Genomic DNA, 18,426 nt, shown 5'->3' with positions numbered 1-18,426 from the left:
ATTATCAGGCGGTCATGCCACCACATGTTTGCCATGTTCTTATGTCAACTAGAAAGGTTTGGTTTCTTTCAATGGAAGAGAATTGAGAGAAGATAAAAAGAGTCATCACTTGACCGCCTGCTGACATCAGTGATGCTAGGGCCATTGTTACTGTACATGGGGGGACTCAGAGGACATTATTAAATGTCAAGTGGGCATTTAAGAAGCATTATTATTTATAGGGGCATCAGTGCACATCTACTAGGTGGTAGAGGCTGCTGAGCCGGGTGTCAGTCGGGGCAAGAGGCGCAGTTACAGCTGCCGCACTCTGTACACAGAGCGATGACTGAAACCGTGTTGGCACCGCCCCTGAGGCTGCAGTGAGGAATAACGTTAATTTCCTCTGGCAGTGTGGCTCTTAGTGCAGGCGACGCACAGTTGGAACACTATTAACTATTATACTGTGTTTTGGGGGACCAGTGGGGACACTATTCTATGTATAGGGGAACTCTAATGGACCTCATACTGTATGTAGGGGAGATGTGGGCCCATCATACCGTGTATAAGGGAGCTGTGGGACCACCATACTGAGTATAGTCGAGCTGTACATGGGGGCTACTTAAGGGACATTATTAAATGTTAAGTGAGCACTTAAACATTATTGTTATAGGGGCACTCAGAGTACTGTGACCATCAAAATTGCATATGTGGTATTATTACTTTTTAGGGACAAAATGTGGAGGGCACTAGCACAGGGTATTAATGTTTTCTAGGGGTGAATTTTATTATCTAGAGATCACAAAGGAGTCGTTATTACTATGTAAGCGGCACAGTGGTGGCATTACTATGTGGGGCGGTACCATTATTGTACCACACAGCAGGTGCTGTAGGACACATATGGCAGCAGCGGCTTAGTATTGCGTTATAAGCAGTGATAAGGTTGGGGATAAATAGGGACAGGGCTAGAAATGTGAGAAGTCTGATGTGTTGTTGTTGTAATTTCTGCAGACGAGTCCTGGGTGGAGAAATTGTCAAGTTGGTCTGGGCCAGATGGAAAAGACAAGAAAAGTGAACGATTCCATCAGAAAGAACGTCATCTGTAAGTCACTATCTATAACTGTACTGTGATCTCTTATATGGTCTGCAGGACTGGTACCTACCAATATATAGTCCTTATATAGTAATATCAGTGTTCATTTTTGTATATAGATGTATTTTAAGTCACAATGTGGTCATCTGCAGGGTTGAGCGAAACGGATCGTTCATTTTCAAAAGTCGCCGACTTTTGGCACAGTCGGGTTTCATGAAACCCGACCCGATCCCTGTGTGGGGTCGGCCATGCGGTACGCGACTTTCGCGCCAAAGTCGCGTTTCAATGACGCGAAAAGCGCCATTTCTCAGCCAATGAAGGTGGACACAGAGTGTGGGCAGCGTGATGACATAGGTCTCAGTCCCCACCATCTTAGAGAAGGGCATTGCAGTGATTGGCTTGCTGTCTGCGGCGTCACAGGGGCTATAAAGGGGCGTTCCCGCCGACCGCCATCTTACTGCTGCTGATCTGAGCATAGGGAGAGGTTGCTGCCGCTTCGTCAGAAGCAGGGATAGCGTTAGGCAGGGTCCATTAACCCCCAAACCGCTTGTGCTGTAGCGATTTCCACTGTCCAACACCACCTTTTGTTTGCAGGGACAGTGGAGGCTACATTTTTTTTCCTCAGCGGTGCAGCTCATTGGGCTGCCCTAGAAGGCTCCCTGATAGCGGCGTACACACAGCAATGCAGCTGTGCAAACCAACTGCTTTTTTCAAAGCACAAATCCTGTTGTTCCTTCCTTTCTGCACAGCTATCTTGTTTGTTTGTCCACACTTTTTATTTAATTTGTGCAGCAGTCCACTCCTTGTTATTGCTGCCTGCCATACATTGCTGAGATTACTGCAGGGAGATAATTGTAGGACAGTCCCTTTTTTTTTTTTCGTTACATCTGTTCAAGCCACTTTCTGCCACAGAAAATATACTCTAATACAGTGGCCCAGATTTATTCACTAGTCTCCCTGAATAAAAAAAAAGGGTGCAGATTAAAATTGGCAGTCCTGTGTGTGGCATCTGTGTCTCATTTTCTGGCACAGAAAACATACAGTCTAACAGTGGGCCTGATTTCTTGCCAATTCTCCCAGAAATAAAAAAAAAAAAAAAAAAAATAGTGGGAGATTAATATTGGCATTTGTGCTTCAGTGCCAGTCCTGCGTGTGTGGCATCTGTCTCATTTTTTGCCACAGAAAACCGAGTGTGTAACATTGTGCCTGATTTTCCTTGCAGTCTCACCCACCTATAAAAGGATATCTAAATCCTACAGAAGTTTGAGTTCACCTTGTAAGTTGTTTTACAGTAACAAATACCGTTACTTTGGTTACGTTTTTAAAACAATGAAGAAGTCTGGTGGAAGAGGTCGTGGCCGTGGGCGTTCATTGCCAGCTGGTAATGATGGTAGTGGTGGTGGAGCATCAGGTGGTCGTGGGAAAAACAATATAGCACCTAAGTCTCGAGCTGTGGAGCCAAGTTCGTCGTCTGGCTACACAAGGCCTCGAACGCTCCCTTTTCTGGGAGTAGGAAAACCACTTTTAAAGCCAGAGCAGCAAGAGCAAGTTTTAGCTTTCCTTGCTGACTCAGCCTCTAGCTCTTTTGCCTCCTCTTCTGAAACTGGTAAATGTAAAAGCAGCGCGTCGTTAGTGGATTTTCACGCTCAGGGACAAGTCGCTCCATTGTCCTGTTCAGCAAAAACAACAACAGAGAAGGATGCGTCAGGCGACACAACGGGTTACTCCATGGAGCTCTTTACACATACCGTTCCTGGGTTAGAAAGTGAAACAGTTAACAGGCCATGCCCATTACAAGTTGAATCGGACATGGAGTGCACAGATGCACAGCCACAGCCAGATTACTATGCTGTTCCTTTGACTCAGACCACCACATTGCCCTCGCAGTGTACTGATCCAGAATCAGACCCAAAAAACAAAAGGGTGGCATACTTAGGTACAGGGGTGGGCTCCTCTGCTGAGTTTCAGACCTGGTAATTTGGCGCAAAGTATTAGCTGGTGTAAATATAGGACACTGCCCCTGACTATTTTAAGTAGCATCATACATGTCAACACATTGGTATTGCCAGTGCCAGGCATTGAAGGATGTCAGCGCATAGACTAAACATTGGTGGAGGTGTGAGAGATAATTTTGCAAATCGTAGAGCACTGTTTGAGCTTGGGGGGGGTAAGGAATCAGACCCAGTTGTTGACCCCGATTGGCAGCCATTGGGGGAACAGGGTGCAGGCGGCAGTAGTTCTGAAGCGGAGGAGGAGGGGCCGCAGCAGGCATCAACATCGCAACAGGTTCCATCTGCCGGGCCCGTATCTGGCCCAAAATGCGTGGCAAAGCCAAAACCAGTTGGAGGACATCGTGGCCATCCGGTTAAAGAAGCTCAGTCTGCAATGCCTGAAAAGGTATCCGATGCTAGAAAGAGTGCAGTCTGGCATTTTTTTAAACAACATCCAATTGATCAGCACAAAGTCATCTGTCAAAAATGTTCAACTACCTTAAGCAGAGGTCAGAATCTGAAAAGTCTAAATACAAGTTGCATGCATAGACATTTAACCACCATGCATTTGCAAGCCTGGACTAACTACCAAACGTCCCTTAAGGTTGTAGCACCCTCAGCCAATGAAGCTAGTCAGCAACGCTACATCCCTTCCGTTACTGTAAGGCCACCAATTTCCGCACGACCTGCAGTATCTGTGCAGGTTTTGTTGCCAGGCCAAAGCAGTCAGGGTCAGGGAATCACCAGTTTCGTAGTAGGAAACACTGCATCTAGGGCACCGGCAAGAATACCGTCTCCAACCGTCTCTCAGTCTGCCATGTCCACTGGCACCCCTGCTAGTTCCACGATCTCCAGTCCAGCTCACCCTGCATGAGACTCTCGTTAGAAAAAGGAAGTACTCATCCTCGCATCCGCGTACACAGGGTTTGAACGCCCACATAGCTAGACTAATCTCGTTAGAGATGATGCCCTACCGGTTAGTTGAAAGCAAAGCTTTCAAAGCCCTGATGGACTACGCTGAACCACGCTACGAGCTAGCCAGTCGACACTTTTCGAGAAAAGCCATCCCAGCCCTCCACCAGCATGTTAAAGAGCGCATCGTCCATGCGCTCAGGCAATCTGTGAGCACAAAGGTGCACCTGACAACAGATGCATGGACCAGTAGGCATGGCCAGGGACATTACGTGTCCATCACGGCACACTGGGTGAATGTGGTGGATGCAGGGTCCACAGGGGACAGCAATATTGGGACAGTTCTGCCTAGCCCACGGTCTAGGAAACAGTTGGCTGTAGCCATTCGCCCCCCCTCCTCCTGGTCCTCCTGCAGAAGCGAGAGCTCGTCCACAGACCGCAGTCGCACAACCACCCCATCCGCAGCTGCCACTGTTGCACACCAGGTGTCCCATTATGGGGCAGCTACTGGCAAGCGTCAGCAGGCTGTATTGGCTATGAAGTGTTTGGGCGACAACAGACACACCACGGAAGTTCTGTCCGAGTTCTTGCAGAAAGAAACGCAGTCGTGGCTGGGCACTGTAGATCTTGAGGCAGAAAAGGTAGTGAGTGATAATGGAATGAATTTCATGGCTGCCATCGCCCTTTCCCAACTGAAACACATTCCTTGCCTGGCTCACACCTTAAACCTGGTGGTGCAGTGCTTCCTGAAAAGTTATCCGGGGTTATCCGACCTGCTCCTCAAAGTGGGCGGACTTTGCTCGCATATCCGCCGTTCGCCCGTACACTCCAGCCGTATGCAGACCTATCAGCGGTCTTTGAACCTTCCCCAGCGTCGCCTAATCATCGACGTTGCAACAAGGTGGAACTCAACACTGCACATGCTTCAGAGACTGTGCGAACAGAGGCGGGCTGTTATGCATTTGTGGGAGGATACACATACACGGGCAGGCAGTAGGATGGCAGACATGGAGTTGTCAGGTGTGCAGTGGTCGAAGGTACAAGACCTGTGTCAAGTCCTTCAGTGTTTTGAGGAATGCACACGGCTGGTAAGTGCAGACAATGCCATAATAAGCATGAGCATCCCCCTAATGTGTCTGCTGATGCAAAGTTTGACGCACATAAAGGAGCAGGCGTCTGTCATCAAGGCTTTCCTCTTCCTCTGCTGCAGTCAGCCATTGTCTGGTCAGGGCAGTGTACAGGATGAGATAGCAGGCGAACAGGAGGAGGAGGACGAGGAGGATGATGGGGATGAGTATTTTTTTAATGAGGAAGCTTCTCCGGGGCCACTGGAAATTGGTGGCGTGGCAAGGCCGGGTTCTGGTTTTTTGAGGGACACAAGTGACGTAGATTTGCCTGTAACTGCCCCTCAACCCAGCACAACTGCAGATTTGACAACTGGAACTTTGGCCCACATGGCGGATTATGCCTTACGTATCTCAAAAGGGACACACGCATTATTAAAATGATGACCGATGACGATTACTGGTTGGCCTGCCTCCTTGATCCTCGCTATAAAAGGCAAATTGCAAAATATTATGCCACATGAGAACTTGGAACAAATATTAGCAACCAAACAATCAACTCTTGTTGACCGTTTGATTCAGGCATTCCCAGCACACAGCGCCGGTGATCGTTCTCACACGAGCTGCAGGAGGCAGCATACCAGAGGTGTTAGAGGTGCACAAATCAGAAGTGGCGTTGGACAGAGGGGTTTTCTGACCAGGTTGTGGAGTGATTTTGCTATGACCGCAGACAGGACAGGTACTGCAGCATCAATTCAAAGTGACAGGAGACAACATTTGTCCAGTATGGTTACTAACTATTTTTCATCCCTTATCGATGTTCTCCCTCAACCGTCATTCCCATTTGATTACTGGGCATCCAAATTAGACACCTGGCCAGAATTGGCAGAATATGCATTGCAGGAGCTTGCTTGCCCAGCAGCTAGTGTGCTATCAGAAAGAGTATTCAGTGCTGCTGGTTCAATATTGACCGAAAAATGGACTCGTCTGGCTACCCAAAATGTTGATGATCTAACCTTCATTAAAATGAACCACTACTGGATTTTGAATTATTTTGCCCCACCTTTCCTGGCTGACACCTAGCTTTCCAATGAAAAGGTCTTGCTTCTGGACTGCTCTGACTGAGTTTTCCAATCTCGTAATTTGCAGCAGCTGTTTGTCCAGCATACGACATGTTTACACCGCCCTCAATGGGCAAACTCCCCCCACGGGGCCGTGGTCTCGCCACTTGGCGCAAGCACCCGTGAGAGTGCCGTTTGTCTGAAGAGGTGGGTGTGCACGCTTTTGGTCGACGGCACTGCCACTGGGTCCCTCATAGTACAATAAAGTGTCTCTGGCGGTGGTGGCGCGCAACCAATGTCAGACACACCGTTGTAAAATGAGGGGCACTGGGCCTGTACCGCCGGCCACAAGATAGTTTCCTTACCCCCCCCAAGCTCAAACAGTGCTCTACGATTTGCAAAATTATCTCTCACACCTCCACCAATGTTTAGTCTATGCGCTGACATCCTTCAATGCCTGGCACTGGCAATACCAATGTGTTGACATGTATGATGCTACTTAAAATAGTCAGGGGCAGTGTCCTATATTTACACCAGCAAATACTTTGCGCCAAATTACCAGGTCTGAAACTCAGCAGAGGAGCCCACCCCTGTACCTAAGTATGCCACCCTTTTGTTTTTTGGTTTTGTTGTATTGCGAGACATTAACATCTATTTATTTTTTTGGGAGAACTAACTGTCAGACACACATTACAATCGGCCTCCACTGACCACACCACTGCTGCCTGTGTACCCCTGGAAGCTATTTTAAAGTGCCTACAGCCTACTTTTGTTATGTTAGGCCTACTAAGCCTGTCTGCGGTCCCTCCTTCCAATAGTCCTCCACTGACCACACCACTACTGCCCGTGTACCCCTGGAAGCTATTTTAAAGTGCCTACAGCCTACTTTTGTTATGTTAGGCCTACTAAGCCTGTCTGCGGTCCCTCCTTCCAATAGTCCTCCACTGACCAGACCAATGCTGCCCGTGTACCCCTGGAACCTATTTTAAATTGCATAGAGCATCCTTTTTTTAATTGTAGGCGTACTAAGTCTGTCTGCGGTCCCTCCTTCCAATAGTCCTCCTCTGACCAGAGCAATGCTGCCTGTGTACCCCTGTAACCTTTTTTTAAACTGCATTGAGCCAAAATTTTTGTTTAAGGCCTACTACCTGTGTCTGTCTGCGCCACTCAATACAGCTGTCCTCCTCTGAAAAAAGCTGAGCGTCAATAGTCTGGTTTTCAGCCTATAGGGATTTGAAAACTGCATTGGGGCTACTACTTCGGTAGGGCCTACTAACGGTGTCTGCCGCTCCAAGGTGTTCTCCAGGTTGCCTCTCCATAGCTTCCATCTTCTAGCTCTCGTTAAGTAGTTGTTGAAACAACACTGCATTAGGCCTACAAGTTGGGTTTGGGTTGCAGAGACGGTGTCTTCTGCTCCAAGGTGTTCTCCAGGTTGCCTCTCCATAGCTTCCATCTTCTAGCTCTCGTTAAGTAGTTGTTGAAACAACACTGCATTAGGCCTACAAGTTGGGTCTGGGTTGTGGAGACGGTGTCTGCCGCTCCAAGGTGTTCTCCAGGTTGCCTCTCCGTAACGAGAGCTAGAAGATCGAAGCTAAGTAGTTGTTGAAAAAACACTGCATTAGGCCTACAAGTTGGGTCTGGGTTGTAGAGACGGTGTCTTCCGCTCCAAGGTGTTCTCCAGGTTGCCTCTCCATAGCTTCTATCTTCAGGTTCTTGTTAAATAGTTGTTAAATGGAACAACTGTATTTGGCCTACTAGTTGGATTGGGGCCTACTAACAGTGTCTGCCGCTCCTTGCTGTTCTCCTGGTTTCCTGTCCTGAAATTCCATTTTCAGGCTCTCGTTAAGTAGTTGTTAATGTTAGACTGCATTTGGCCTACTAGTTGGGTTGAGGCCTACTATCGGTGTCTGCCGCTCCTTGCTGTTCTCCTCCACTGAACAAAGCTGTGCCGCCTGTTTACTACTGTTGCCAATTTTGAACTGCATTTAGACTACTTACTGATTTGGGCCTACTCTCTGTGTCAGCCTCTCATTACAGTTGTCCTCCACTGCAATGCCCCCTGGTTAGTCCTGTTACCAATTTTGAACTGCATTTAGCCCACTTTATTCTTTGGGCCTATATCTGTGTTTCCTCCTCATCCTGCCCATTGCCCAGCCAGTGATAGATGAGTCTGCTGGTACATTGACCCATAACGCAACATTCCTCGTGCACGCTACACAGCAAGATTGTGACCCTGCTGAAAGTCAGGTTCCTCTTCCCGCATACCATACCACCTTACACGGGGACAAAGAGGAAGGTGCAGATGAAAGTGCAGGTTCCTTCATCAGGTGGGGGAGGAATACTCGTTGGCGACGTCACTGGCACAGGGCCCCTCATAGTACGCAAAAGTGTTGCTGCCGGTGGGAGGCGCCCCCGCCGTGCAAACACACTGCCGTACTTTGAGGGGCCCTGTGCTAGTGCCAATGCCAACGAGTGGGCACCCCCTGCTTGCTCAGGATCACAGCACTTGCAAAGTTGAAATACTTACCTCTCCCTGCTCCACTGCCGTGACGTGATCCAGATTTCTTGGGCCCACTAAATACTTGAACCAGCCCTACCCCCCACAACTTTAGCCAAATGACCCCCAATTTCCAATGCCTTACTATTAGTATAAGGTAAATTAAGATTGACAAGCTTGAGTAACAAGAATGGATGTTTTTGCCATTAAAATGGGCACTGTACATGTTTTCCTGGCCTCCACTCACTGCCGACTATGCTCCCCCATTGACTTGCATTGGGTTTCGTGTTTCGGTCGATTCCCGACTTTTCGAGATAATCGGCCGATTTCACTCGACTCGACTGTTGAGATAGTCGGGTTTCGCGAAACCCGACTCGACCCTAAAAAACTAAAAGTCGCTCAACCCTAGTCATCTGCTGTTGTTCCCCTATGCTCACAATTAGGGTGCGCAACGTAGCTGTAGTCAGGAGTACCTGGTTAGGGGCCCACTCAGATTTTTTGGCCCCGCCCCCAAGCTGAAACCCTAGCTACGCCTCTGGTTTCAAGTTTTTTTCTATTGATGTTTTTGATTATGGCTTACAGCCAATGAAAACCCAAAAGTCATTATCTCAGTAAATTAGAATAATTAACAAAAACACACGCAAAGGCTTCCTAAGCATTAAAAAAAGTTCAATTTTCTGTTTCAGTAGGCTCCTCAATCATGGGAAAGACTGCTGAATAGTGTTGAGCGATACCGTCCGATACTTGAAAGTATCGGTATCGGATAGTATCGGCCGATACCCGAAAAATATCGGATATCGCCGATACCGATATCCGATACCAATACAAGTCAATGGGACATCAAGTATCGGAATGTATCCTCATGGATCCCAGGGTCTGAAGGAGAGGAAACTCTCCTTCAGGCCCTGGGATCCATATTAAAGTGTAAAATAAAGAATTAAAATAAAAAATATTGTTATATTCACCTCTCCGGCGGCCCCTGGACATCAGCGGGAGGATCCGGCGTCCAGCACGGCTTCTTTCTTCAAAATGCGCGCCTTTAGGACCTGTTGAATGACGTCCCGGCTTCTGATTGGTCGCGTGCCGCCCATGTGACCGCCACGCGACCAATCAGAAGCCGCGACGTCATTCCTCAGGTCCTAAAAGGCGCTCATTCTAGGACTTTAGCTGAGGAATGACGTCGCGGCTTCTGATTGGTCGCGTGGCGGTCACATGGGCGGCACGCGACCAATCAGAAGCCGGGACGTCATACCACAGGTCCTAAAGGCGTGCATTTTGAAGAAAGAAGCCGTGCCGGACGCCGGTTCCTTGCGCAGATGTCCAGGGGCCGCCGGAGAGGTGAATATAACAATATTTTTTATTTTAATTCTTTATTTTACACTTCCGATACCGATACCCGATATCACAAAAATATCGGATCTCGGTATCGGAATTCCGATACCGCAAGTATCGGCCGATACCCGATACTTGCGGTATCGGAATGCTCAACACTACTGCTGAATTGACAGATGTCCAGAAGGCAGTCATTGACACTCCACAAGGAGGGTAAGCCACAAAAGGTCATTGCTAAAGAAGCTAGCTGTTCACCGAGTGCTGTATCCATGCATATTAATGGAAAGTTGAGTGGAAGGAAAAAGTGTGGTAGAAAAAGGTGCACAAGCAATCGGTACATGTTGAGAGGCCTGAATAATTACAAGGGAACGTAAACAGTTCCTAGGATTGGCCAGCGTTGGGGTCATATGTCTCCTGGGACTCTTGATAAGGGTGGAAGGAGGACCAGGTTAAGGATTGTGAGGCCCAGCCTCTTAACTACTGGACCATGTGTAGTGCTGCTTGTCAACACACTGCAGCCTTTGTAGGCCACCCAACCCACAACATTCTCGCACTTATCTGGGTTTAACAGTGGTGTATCGCGCAGACCAAATTTTGACAGGAACGAGAGTCACCTTCTGATCTGTCACACGGCCTTGGCAGGCACCACCACATCCAGGAAAATTACTGGTAAATAGTCACGCTTGCGTATCTCATCAGGCTTAGTGCCAGTCGCACAACTGCTAGATAAATATACGCTATTTAACCAATAGCACAGTAAAAAATAAATATATATCATCTTTATGACACACGCCAACAGCAGACTCGTGAAAATTAGTGACACTGGAAAATAGTGAGGTTTACGTATCTCTGCAAGTTTTGCGCCAGTCGCACAACTGCTAGATAAATATTAGCTATTTCTCGAATAGGTGAGGGATATTATTTAGCAATTAGCTTTAAAAAAAAGTTTAGTATATGCTGGCACTGAAGAATATTATTTAGCTGTAAAAAAGTGGTTTAGTTTATGCTTGTACTCAGGAATATTATGTAGCTAAAAAAAAATTGTTTAGCATATGCTAGTACTGAGTAATATTATTTGGCTCTTAAAAGAGCTGTTTTGTACATTATGCTACAAAATATGAAACCCTGCCTATCTCTCCCTAATCCCACAGTCTGTTTCTATACTAGACAACACAATGCAAACTAGCAGAGAATTGCAGCATGTACTTGCAATGATAACACCCAGGTGCCTGCCTTTCCCTCGTATTAAATCTCTCCCTAGGCTATTTCCACCTAACAGAGAACTAATCTTCACTCTCAGTAGCTCTTAAAAGAGCTTTTTGTAATTACAAACCCTCCCTATACACTGCTTTCACTCTCCCTACACTCACACTATGCTGTGTCCAGCTGCAATGTGCACAAGATGCTGCCGGCAGAGAATATCCCCTATGACACTGTAAAACCAGCCAATCACAGTAATGCAACACCATTTACAAACACTTCAGTATTTTATATGGGTGATGGTGGTAGTGTTATAAGGGAGGCCACAAAAGGGTAATTTATGGACAGCCTACGTTGAGCGGGGTCGCCAAATCGACACAGAGTGTCAGCCTTCATGGTTATGTAGAGTCAGTGAAAGTCAATACATTCCCCTCACCACCCTATAGACTTTGTTGACTAGATTGACAATAATCTGGTAGTTTGATCTGTCGATATTTTTGACTCTACATTGCAATATAGTGTATGTGACACACTATTCTTTGTTCTTTTACAATACTATTTAAAACTTAATAATTACGGTAATAGAGGTTGTTTTTAAGGGTCTTGTTCTACTACTTTTCATTTGTCTTTTTTTCCTACTGAACAAAAATGTTAAAGCAGATGCCTTAGCTTGACCCTACAGACCAAGCTACTGACCCTTCGTTCATTACCATGCCCAATCGCATTATGAAAGAGACTATAGTCCGCATCCTTGATATGCCACCTGGAAAGATCATCGTTCAACAGAATCAATGAAAAAAAAAAATGATTACATCTTTGGAGCATTTCCTCAAGTTGGCCGACATCATGGTGTGTGCAAATCGTTGGATTTTGTTTATTAACATTTCTTCTACTTCTAAAAATAAGATCTCACCTCAACCCTGCCAGCTTGCAATCTTCTCCTGTGTCCGATTCGTCATGGACCCTTATCACTATGGGACTTTATAATAGATTTTTACAGGTTGTTAAATATTAATTATTAATTGAATTATTCTTATTCTTCTCAATTCTGTACTGAGCACATTGCTTCTTGCTGACATTACAAAAAGCTATTTCTGTATGTAGCTCAGAGTATAAGTCAACACCATATAGAGGGAACATGTGATCTGTGGGGCATATAAATAACGTCTCTTAGGAGGTGGAGGGGGTTTGTCACAGGGGCTTGTCATGTTGGAGCTGTCACCTCCTGCCTTCACCATCATTCTCCATGGACGTCAGACAAGTCACACAAGGAAGGAACAGCTGGTAGCCATGATGACTTCAGACTTCACACAGACAGCTTTTACCATTCAGAACTTTGGGAAAGATAAGTAACAAGCGCTGATATTTACAAATGGATAATCTGTTTGTAACTATTTCATCTAGTTTTAGGTTTTGCTGCAATGTGGTTTTTCTGTGGACAATTCAATAAACCACTACATTTTTAATGAAAATATCATGACATTTTTTCTTTAAGAGTAACGCACCTGGTAAAGTCTGTTGTGAATTCTGTGGTCAAGCTCCCTCCTGTGGTCATGAGTGGTACTTCGGCTGGTTCTGTCTATGAGCTTCCTCTGGTGGATGTGAGTGGGGCTGCGGCTTCTGAGTTTCCTTTCTCAGGTGACGAGGTTAAGTCGTTAGGTGCTGCTCTATTTAACTCCACCTAGTTCTTTGTTCCTGGCCTCCAGTCAATGTTCCAGTATTGGTCGTGCTCTCTCCTGGATCGTTCTTGTGGCCTGTCTGCCCTGCATAAGCGAAGTTCTGCTTGTGTTACATTTGTTTGCTATTTTTTCTGTCCAGCTTGCTATATTGGTTTTTCTTGCTTGCTGGAAGCTCTGAGACGCAGAGGGAGCACCTCCGTACCGTTAGTCGGTGCGAAGAGGGTCTTTTTGCCCCCTCTGCGTGGTTGTTTGTAGGTTTTTGTCCTGACCGCAAAGCTATCTTTCCTATCCTCGGTCTATTCAGTAAGTCGGGCCTCACTTTGCTAAAATCTATTTCATCTCTGTGTTTGTATTTTCATCTTTACTCACAGTGATTATATGTGGGGGGCTGCCTTTTCCTTTGGGGAATTTCTCTGAGGCAAGGTAGGCTTATTTTTCTATCTTCAGGCTAGCTAGTTTCTCAGGCTGTGCCGAGGCGCCTAGGTTTTGTCAGGAGCGCTTCACGGCTACCTTTAGTGTGGTATGATAGGATTAGGGATTGCGGTCAGCAGAGTACCCACGTCTCAGAGCTTGTCCTATGTTATTTGTAACTATCAGGTCACTTGTGTGCTCTTAACAACCAGGTCTATTGTGTTTCTGAATCACCAGTTCACAACAAAAAGTCCTGATTAAATAAATGTGTAAAATAAGCATATTCAACATTGGCCAAGCCAGCCAGTTTTGATTTTTTGTGCTATTTTTGCGTGAATTTCCTTCACCTTGCACACGGGGGAAGAGAGAAGAGCTTCGCTAGATGTTGTGCAAGTTTTCAGGAATTCCACTACAAAACTTCAAGTCACAAAGATTTCACAGAACCTATGAGTAAGGAAACTTAACAGGTGCCAGACGGATTGACAAGCACTAGCATTAGAAGTGCTGAAAACAGACGTGCTGATGACCAGAGCCCAGCGTTGTTTAACAAGGGAACTACAAGCTGAGATATTTCAAGGTAAGAAAAATGGATTTAATTAATTCGTATGCTAAATCAAGTCAGATGGAATTTGAAAGTTTGTACAAATCTAGCTTAGAAATATTTTGGCTTTCTTTATTTACAGAATGCAAGATAGCAAATCTAAAGATAGATTGTAAGCTAATATCTAGGAAAAAAGAAAAAGAGCAAATTAAAAATATTTTACATTTGGTTAATGTATTTCACAAGTTCTGCGTAGAAAGAATTTCTAAGGAAATTAATGATGTTCCCAAGATTGACTGTAATGTGGAGAGTGAACCAGATGTGACACACGTGTCTGTAATGGCCACTCAAGGTGACCTTGTGTCTCATGATGAAAAACAAGACGGAGGAAATGTAGGAGACATGACAACTGACAACGATGATGTACGAGGGACAGATGTACAAGGGCCACTAAAAATAGAAGACGACTCAGAAGCCCAACTCCAAACTAAATCTAGAAAAATCTTGTTAAAATTATGCAAAATCATTCCTGCATATGATGACAAAATCCATGTATGCAGAAATTCAGAGATATTTGAGAGTTTTGCTGACAAGTTTGATTTGATTAATGAGGAGAAAATCAGTTGCTTAAAATGTCCCCATAGTTTGTAAGCTTGCGAGCAGGGCCCTCACTCCTCCTGGTATCTGTTTTGAACTGTATTTCTGTTATGCTGTAATGTCTATTGTCTGTACAAGTCCCCTCTATAATTTGTAAAGCGCTGCGGAATATGTTGGCGCTATATAAATAAAATTATTATTATTATTATAAATGTGGCTTCCAGTAACTTTTTCCAGAAGGTTCTCATTAAAAATGCAGAATGATGAGTTCCATGAAGAAATGACTGATGTAGAAAGATTAAAAATTTTGATATTCTGTGGATTAAAAGAAAATTATCCAGATATTGATATTCTTCTAAAATTGAAGATTGGCCAGAAAGAATGTACTTTTACATTCATGTCCATATTTGAAAGGTTGCACAAAACTGTCATTACAAATTTCAATAATCAATGATAAATTGTTTTGTAAACAAATTTCGATTCCTAAATTCTGCATCTCGTGTTATTGCGTCACAAAAAAGATTCTTTATTTGAAGGTGCGCAATCCCTTGATTTTTCTAGAAAACATGATAATTTTGAAAGGAAAACAAGTTATACAAAGTTTTTCAAAAAAGCTAATAACATAATTAAATCTTATCAGAAGCCAAATCAAAATTTCCAAAACTGTCCCAAAATCACATCTATGAAGTACGAAGAAAATTACATATTTGTTATAAGCCTTATAAAAGGATTCAGGGGTCCTCCACTGAAGTTGATCTAAAAGGGATAAAAGCTGAAGGGTCAGATCTATCTGTAAAGATGGCGGAAATTGACAGACAGAAACAGGTGAGCATGGGGGGGTGAGCTGAACACTCCATTATCACAGATCTTCAAAGATCTAAAAATGACAATTTTAAGTAGAGCTTTTCAACAAATTATTGACAGAGATAAATTTTGGCTTAGGAATTTGCTAAAAATTTAATTATATTAAATGATGTGAAAATGAGTTATACAATGTATTTATTAATATGTAATTATTGTATACAATATAATTCTGCAGTTATATTATAGTATACAGTAAATACTGTAGCATATTTGTATAAGTAGATATTATAACTGTATTTTTAGATGTATAGTGAAATAATTTAAATATACTCCAGTAATAATACTTACAATTACATTAAATACATTTATTAAATATATACATATGTATAAGATATTTAAATTATTTTGTATTCAAATAAATATGAAATTAACCTATATCTTTTATTTTTCGTTAGAGTTTTCATTTTAAAGCAGGAATTGAACAAAAAATAAAAAACCTCTTACATGGATTTATGTCTTTATTTACACAGGGAGTTATAATAACTGCATGATTTTATATATTTAACACTTAAAAGAATAATACATAACAATCTAAAATTTGTGTACTGTAATTTTTTCCTGTCACAATCTAAAACTTGTTTTTTTTTCCACTGCATGGTGCATGACATGTGACAACTGTGGGTTAAAAATAAGGATACCGTATACCCTTGTTTTCATTTAAGAAAAAGCTTTAGAAGCCCCTCAGCCTTTACAAGTCAAATGGATTCAGTTGCAGGCCCTGTACCAAATATAGCTGTAGAACAAATGCTCAAGTTTCTGATGGATGAGTCATATCTATAGGTTAGGACAAAATGTTAATATGTATTTGGGGAATATTCAAAGTAATATTAAAATATTACATTTAATAGTTTACAATGCGCATTGATAATTAGGATACAATATTTTGGGTTAATATACATGTATTCTTATTCTTTGAATGTGAAATATGTAGTTTCAACTTCTATGTGTGTCACAGTTTGAGTGACAGATGACAAATGAGTGTATGAGCAGCTGCTAAGAGTGAAGTTAACGTAAGACTAATGTGGAATATATGCACAATATGAAAGAGGCCTTATGATTCATGGTATGTTGGGAAAAAAAAAAAAACAACAAAACTTGTGTTTATGGGAAATAATGCGATTCAGTTAAATTATTAGAATATTAAGATATATTTAAATATTATCTACTCAACATATATTTCTATATTTCTTTAGTAATTATTATTTCTTGATTTAGTTAATAGTGAATAAGTGCAATCACACTTCAATATGGTTAATCAAGAAAATCTACATTTAGAATAATTTTTCCAAATGATAATTTTATGGCATGCAGTGTTTTTTTTTTAATGGTTACATAGATGGGTACACATCATCAAACACATATATGGCACATACTGATATGACAGTTATTAAATTAATGATTTTTAATTTTGGTTTTTACAAATACATTTTTTCATAAAATAATATTTTGGGGTAATAAGAAGGAAATGTGTTTTTGATCGAGATTACATCATCACATTTCATCAATATCTCTTCACACATTTTAATAAAGAAGAAATATGGGTATTACATACCTAGTAATGTTTTTTTTAATGAGACATGACGGCACCACGAGAGAGGGGATCCGCCCATCAAGGACAGGAAATCTTCAAGATAAAAGGGGCGGTTCCTCTCTCCACATCAGTTGTTTTACAGAGTACGAGAGGAACTCCGCCGGTTAGTGTACACATAAATAATACATCCTATACGGTTCTATTCACCGACACCCAAGGGAGTGTATAATACAAATAATGCTAATAATGCACCCAACTAATGACGTGATCAAAAGGGTGGGAATATAAGGGTGCCGTCATGTCTCAAGAAAAAAAAAAAAACACATTACCAGGTATGTAATAGCCGTGTTTTTCCATCATACATGACGGCACCATGAGAGAGTTACAGAGATTTGTATTCTCTTTTAGGGAGGGATCACTGCTTGTAACACTCTTCTCCCAAATGTCAGATCAGAGGTAGCAAATAGGTCTAGCCTATAATGTTTAAAAAATGTAGACGGAGAGGACCAAGTGGCCGCCTTACAGATTTGGTCGATGGCAGCATCTGCTCTCTCCGCCCAAGATGTCGCCATGGCCCTCATGGAGTGGGCTTTCAGACCCTGTGGAACAACCCTGCCTGCACTACTATACGCTAGAATAATGGCCTCTCTCACCCATCTAGCGATAGTTTGTTTTGAGGCTTTAAGGCCCTTTCTTGACCCCTGGAACAAAACAAAGAAAGCCCTCTGTTTCCTCCAGGATTTTGTCATCTCTAAATACTGTAGGATACATCTCCTGACATCTAGACAATGGAGTCTCTCCTCTTTCTTGCTACTAGGATTGGGACAGAAAGAGGGTAGGGTTATATCCTGAGCCCTATGGAATCTCGATACCACTTTGGGGAGATATGCCGGATCTAATTTTAATACAACCCTATCGTCCATAATTTCTGTGTAAGGGGGGGTCAGCTGACAATGCGTATAAATCCCCAACCCTACGGGCCGATGTAAGTGCCACTAACAAAGCTGTTTTTAATGTTAGTACTTTATGTGAAGTTGTATTTAATGGCTCAAAGGGGCTTTCTGTCAAAGCTGTCAACACTAAATTTAGATCCCATGGTAGAGGAGTAGGGGATGGAACAGAGTCAGCTCTACTACAGGCTCGGATAAACCTCATCACCCACCTATTGCTTGCCAGGTCACAGATGAATAAGGCTGCTAAAGCTGAAATATGTACTTTGAGGGTACTAACAGCTAATCCAAGATCTAAGCCCTTTTGCAGGTACTCCAGTATTGCCACTATCGGGACCTCCCCTTCCCGTATTGGCCCTGAGCTGGACAGGAATTTCTTCCATATAATCCCATAGATCTTGGTCTTTAATGGTTTTCTACTACTGAGCAAGGTGGATATTAAACCAGCTGAGAACCCTTCTTTCTCTAACAATGACCGTTCAAATGCCAGGCTGTCAAATGTAGCCCGGAGTTCTGCGGGTGGTTGAAGGGACCCTGTGTTAGAAGGTCCTGGTCTTCCGGGAGTACCCACGGGTCCGTCACTGACATCACTCTCAGCCAGTAAAACCATGGTCTTTTCGGCCAGAAGGGAGCTATTACAATTACCCTGGCCTTGTCCTCCCTGATCTTCTTCAGAACTGCTGGGATTAGACATATCGGTGGGAAGGCATACAAGAGTCCTGATGTC

This window comes from Ranitomeya imitator, chromosome 2, assembly GCF_032444005.1.
Source record: "Ranitomeya imitator isolate aRanImi1 chromosome 2, aRanImi1.pri, whole genome shotgun sequence".
NCBI classification, from domain to species: domain Eukaryota; kingdom Metazoa; phylum Chordata; class Amphibia; order Anura; family Dendrobatidae; genus Ranitomeya; species Ranitomeya imitator.
Note: the sequence above shows the minus strand (reverse complement) of the source record.